Source organism: Sorghum bicolor, chromosome 9 (assembly GCF_000003195.3).
Source record: "Sorghum bicolor cultivar BTx623 chromosome 9, Sorghum_bicolor_NCBIv3, whole genome shotgun sequence".
NCBI lineage: Eukaryota > Viridiplantae > Streptophyta > Magnoliopsida > Poales > Poaceae > Sorghum > Sorghum bicolor.
In genome coordinates, this window is record NC_012878.2 from 47,549,238 (window position 1) to 47,555,347 (window position 6,110).

A 6,110-nucleotide genomic window follows, 5' to 3' on the forward strand; every position below is an offset into this window, starting at 1 on the left:
CGAGGCAGAGCTGGAAGAATGTAGAATCATGGCAGTCCGACGCTGCCTCTTACCACACTAGGCAGAGATACAAGGAGGAAATATTCCAGAAAGTCAAAGAAGAGGCCATGAGAGAAATAGTCATGGGGACGATACAAGATGCTTTCACCAGCACTGACCCGAAGATGGTAGAGTTGAGGGCGCAGATGTTCCGACAGGCAGGTGTGCTACCACGACAGGGTGAAGCCGTCGTACAAGGACAAATGGTGATGCATACCTCAGAATTCCAAAAGAACCCGGTCGATGAGATCGTGGTGCAAACACTCTGTACGCTTCAGGTGCCCTGGGGTAGGTCGGGGAGGAAGAAGGATGTGGCACAGGGAATGGTACAACCGCATAACCCTAAAGCCATGTACAATGGCAAGCCCATCCCGCCCGACTATGCCTTGGTGGATGTGGCGTGGACACACAATGACTATGAGGAGGATGAACTTGACTTTCCGACTGAAGATGGAGTTAGGTTGATTGGCGGAACTATAGGCTCGCGCGTGCTTTGGAACAAGGCAGACATTTTGTTAGAAATGCCGACACCAGCATCTCAGCCCTCGCGACCATCATCGTCTCCCCCAGGTGGCCCAAGTGATGACGACGATGATGACAATGGTGGCGAGGGTAACAACAATGTTGGCGGACCAGACAGTAGTCCTGGACGTACCCCGTGTCCCATCCCTAGCAACCCATCACAAGGTGGTTCAGGGGGTGCACCGGGTAACGACACACCGCCTCCAAGCCAAGGCAAACGACAATGTCCACCTGCGCCAAAGAAGGTTGTAGAAGAAGAGGGGGACAAACCCGCTGAACTAACAGAGATGGAATGGGCGGTGCACAGAATAGCACAAGAATATCAGTACACAACAACATTCCAAAGGTATATGCGCTAATGGCAACTAAATCTAGCCAATAGATTATGTGACGTTCGATAATGCTAACAGACTTCTTGTCTCGATTATAGGGAGCGAACCCCGCCGTCAATTTGGCCTCTTTCTCCAGATTGCCTGGATAACTTTGAGAATGGCAAGTTCATGTTGTCGTTGGGCCAGCTCGTTCAGGAGGAGCCATGGGCGGTTCGGAGGTTCCATCTCTGGTATATGCAAGCGGCAAAATTAGGCATGAAGGAGTTCATTGTGAGGGTCCCCAAGGAGTACTTCCACTTGGATGAGGATGCTTATTGCCCTGTTGTCTTTCACGACATGTGTAGGCTACTGCGACGCAAGGATCTAGATGTCGTCCAAGTCACTCTTTTTGCCCTATAAGTTTTATAACCCTGCATTGCTGTAGGTATGCAAATTCATTACGATCAAGCTAAAAAGCTTGTACGACAACTTGTGTTTGCAGGATGCAATCATATGTGTGCAAGGAACTAGATAAAGATATTATCTACCTATCTCCTATGCATATTTCTCAAAGAGCCATCATTGGCTTTGATATACCAGACACGGATCCTAGGCTGGTGAAGCTGAAGGGGATGGAGCGAGTGCTAGCTCGAAACTTGATGCAAGGAGAGATCAAATTTAGAAAGGGACAATATGTCTTAGAAGCCATGAAGAAGATCAGGGGAAATGGGTGCATTCTTGCCGCCCACCAGTTTGGGTAAGTCAAAACGATACTTACAATAGCTACTAGGTTTGTCACTTATTATATTTAAAAATTCGAGATGAATATTATTTCAATGGTACAGCTTGGGCGTCATGGGCCATTGGATTGTATTTATGATCTATCCTCAGGATGGAAAGGCTGTCGTATTCGACTCCTTGCGACACTCGAACAAAGAAGGATACAAGCATTTCGAAAGTATCCTGCGATAGTAAGTGACGACACACCTCATGCACTCAAAGTACGTATGAAATTTGTTGTTGACACTAGTTTTCATACAGTGCTTACCGAAAGTACGTGGAAGACCCCAACTGCTATGATCGGTCGTCTGAGAAAGACAAGCAAAAGTATGGCCACAAACTGGTGGTGAGGCGAGACTTCCCGGTACTTACTCCGCCTGTCTCTAGTTCTACTACTATTGATGGTTCTCTTGTAGGGATACTACTATCAGTCATAATTCTCATGTGTTACCTTCATCATGCATGCATGCAGTGCGCTAAGCAACCTGAAGGCTCAGTTCTGTGTGGGTACTATGCTTGTGAGTACCTCAGGGCTTGCGAGAAATTCAACAATAGCTGGAGGCAGCTGCAGAAATCCCAAAGTTGGTGGGAAAAAGAAACAATTGATCGAAGGAACATCACACAAACAGTAGCTGACATTTGTAAGTTTGTCACGGATCAATGTTGTCATGTTGACAGGTAGTTCTTTTATATCGGGAGCGAGCTAGCGACAGAAGAGAGGTTCGAGAAGCTACGCAACTGGAGAACCAACGGCTTAGATATGAACGACTATAGGTTGCTGGATATTTTTGAGTGAACATTATTTTAGATGTGCTTTTTATGAACATTATGTACATTGATGTAATATGAACATAGTTTGTGACATGCATGGACCGTGAAATGATAAAGATAACATATATGGATGTAATATATGTGCTTATCCTTATGTCTTTTGCTGTGTATATGTTTCAATCTAGCAAATTTCGGATTCAATGTGGTCATCCTTTATACATATGTATTTTGCTTTGTATATGTTTTAACCTAACAAATTTTGGATTCAAATTTGAAAATAAACTGAAATAAGGTTTTTTTTACTCTGGATACACTTAAAGGAGGCGGGCAAGTTACAAAAATCGCCTCTGTTAATTAATTAAAGGAGACAGGCATTTTAAAAAAACCGTCTCGGTTAAAATGTTAACGAAAGCGGTTGCTTTATAACGGCCGCCTCCGTTAAAGCAATTAACCGAAGCGGTTTTCTAACAGCGGCCGCCTCAGTTAACATATTAATCGTACGGTTAAGGCAACAATTAACTGTGGCCTTTCATCCGTGGCGGTTGCTTTGCCCGCCACGGTTAACCTGTTTTGCCCGCCACGATTAAATATTTCTGTAGTAGTGAAGCCAACAAAACCATAATACTCATAGATAAAGGCTAGCTAGGTGACATACCATGGACAAACGATTGATTCCGTTAAAAAGGACTACTAACCGGATCCATGGAATTTGCAGAAAACCCATGCCTAACAGCAGGGTCAACAACGACCAAAAACCAATCCACCTCCATCACGAGATTATTTGAGCTACAAAAGACGATTTTGGTTACATACCTTCCGTAGAGTGAGAAAAAGAAGCACATTGACCTGCGCCTGCACCTTCGCCGTTGCACACAATTGATCTCCCCTTCGTAAGGGCACCTGGTGTAGCTCCTACACAGACTCCATCAATTCTCCCTTCCCCGAGATGCCATCATAGATCTCCTCACTTCTTCTGTTGCCAAGATCTGAGAAGTTGAGGTCATGGTCATGGATCTCGACGAACTTGCCATGTCCATGAGCGTTGTCTCCCCATCGATCGGTTGGTGAGGCGGCAGCGCCCGCAACAACGAGGATGGCACAAGACCCTGGCGGGTGAGGCAACATCGGGGAAGCGGCGGATGCGGATGACGGCGTCCAAGGCACGCGTGACAACGGGACCGCCCACGACGTCGAGGATGGCGCAAGACCCTGGCAGGTGACGGGGTGAGGGCGGAGATGGGGGAGCGGTGGATGGGGACAACGGTGGGTCGGTGGCTGATCGCGCGTGAAGCTGAGGGCTCGAGCGAGGATGAAGGCGTGCGCCTGCGGAGTCTGGCCAGGATTGTGGCATGGAGGTGGGGTGGTTTGTTTTTGGAAAGAAAATTAGAGGGGGAGGAAAATGATACATGGGCAGGGGGGCCGTCGATCGCACGCAAGGAGATGGCAGATGGACGAAGCAATATTGTCGCACCAAAAAAATATCCATTTTTTAGTCTTTTTAGTGGTAGGAGATTAGTGAGGAGCAAATTGATCTTTAGTCATGCTTCTTGTCTTGTCTGAAAATCGCTTGAAGCAAGTATTTAAAATATTTAAGAGTTGTTAGGGAGTCTTTAAAATATTTCAACTACACTCATCATCCTAATTAGTGAGGGGCAAAGTGATCTTTAGTCATGCTTCGTCTTGTTTGAAAATCACTTGAAGGAAGTATTAAAATATTTAAGAGTCATTAGAAAGTATTTAAAATATTTCAGGACCAAGGAAATATTTAAATTATTTAATAGTCGTTACTGGAGAAAAAAAATCAATTTTAGTACTCCTTCTATCATGAAATATAAGGAATCCAGTTTTACCTTAAGCCAAATTATAATAACTTTAATCGACTTTATAGAAAAAAAGAAAATGCATAGGATTTCAAACAAGCTTAATTGGATACATTATGAGAAATATTTTATTTTATAATATACCTCTTGGATGTGATAGATGTTAATACTCTTCTCCATAAATTTAGTCAAAGTTACTATAATTTGACTCATGATAAAACTGGATCACTTATATTTTAGGATGGATAGAGTAGCATGTTAGTCTGAGGTGTTTGTTCTTCAAGAGACATTTCTTGAGAAATCATGTGTATGCAAGTTTTATTTGTCCTTGAGGGCATATCCTCTCACTCTCTCATCCATTGAATTCACATTGACAAATGTGCAAACACATATCTTAATGTGAATTCAATGATAGAAGAGTGGGAGCATGTGCCATTAAAGGCAGAAAAAACCATGTTCCTCATGTGTACCAAGATAACTTTCTCAAAGGTAATCTCCTCATAGATGACATCAAGGTCTAACTTATGGTAATAAATTTTTAGTATGTTCGAGCATCCTCGATAGACTAACAAAATTTATAGGATTTTAAGGAACAAATCAATAACTCTTTTAATGGTTCAAGTACAATATACTATTATTACCAACAACACAATTAGACAATTAGTTCGTAATCACAATGACCCAATTGTAGAAGTGGATCTTTTGACTCCTTATTAGCATGGAGGAAAAAATGCGACTACTTGGAGGTGTAGAAATAAGTAAAGCATTACTCATCATATAATCAAATAATACTTCTAAAGATTCGATTTGATGCATGTGTTTTCAATTGAAAGTTTGGAGAGGGGATTACCTTAGTTATTGATACCAAACTCTGATCAAACTAAAACAAAAAGCTAGCCAACTTAAGATTTTTTTACTGTTATAAACACAAAGAACAAATTATTGAGGGATTGAATGTCCACATAGGAGTATTGCCTTTGGCAAACAAGTCTAAGCACCCATCTATATGGGGAATTTGATGCTAGACCGGTAGACCTACGTGTTAGGGGCTAATTCGATGCAGGACAACATTGAGTGACGACACAAGCAATTCCACACAACTTGCAATGAACTATGGTGGTTAGCCTTGCATGACAATGGTTAGCTCGATGTGGGACATCATCAGCAATGCTGGCGCAGGCAGTGACAATGACTTTTTGATTTGTTGACTTTTGTCACTCGATGATGGTGCAACTGATTGGTTGTGGTATATGTCTTGTAGAGTGGCAAGATATGTAGTAATGGCAAGATGGTGTTGTTTAGCATGTGAGACCTTTTTCTAATTTGTTGTTGTTGATAGTTGCTTTCACTTGTTGTGGTAGTTCTTTAGCTTTGATGCTTTGCCATGGTTGTTGACAATTTGTGATGGTTGTTGATACATTGTATTCCTTGTGCTAAGTTTATTCTTGTTTTCTAATACAATTGACAACTCTTCTGTTGGATTCGTTTAAAAAGAGAAAACTTGATTGGGAAAGGGATCCAACCCCAGTTTGATACAATCTAAAATGAAGACAAGTAAATAAAGTGATGCTAAATTCACTAGGCAGGGATTAAGGGAAAGAAAGACCACACCTCTAGACGAGAGCTTGAGGACGAGGCGGCGCAACCATGAATCATTCCAAAATGCATCGCACAACCCTATGTTCTCGACTTGCTCCACATACTCATTGATCGACCAGCACCCGTGTCCTCAATTTCAATATTGTGTACCAAAGTTCGGCAAGACGACGGCAGTTCCTTGCTAACCCATGATTAAGGGCAGCCCCAACGCGGGCGGCCAAGTTTGTTGGCCTCACCAAAAAGCAGTTGTATGCATAAGAATTTGAGC

At 42.8% G+C, this 6,110-nt stretch overlaps 1 long non-coding RNA gene across 1 annotated transcript; it reads right to left on the minus strand.

Moving 5' to 3' along the window:
- Positions 3,037-3,818, minus strand: LOC110430539. Its single transcript, XR_002447886.1, has 2 exons — positions 3,282-3,818; positions 3,037-3,209 (listed from the first exon to the last, which is right to left on the minus strand). It is a non-coding gene; the product is annotated as an uncharacterized LOC110430539 (long non-coding RNA).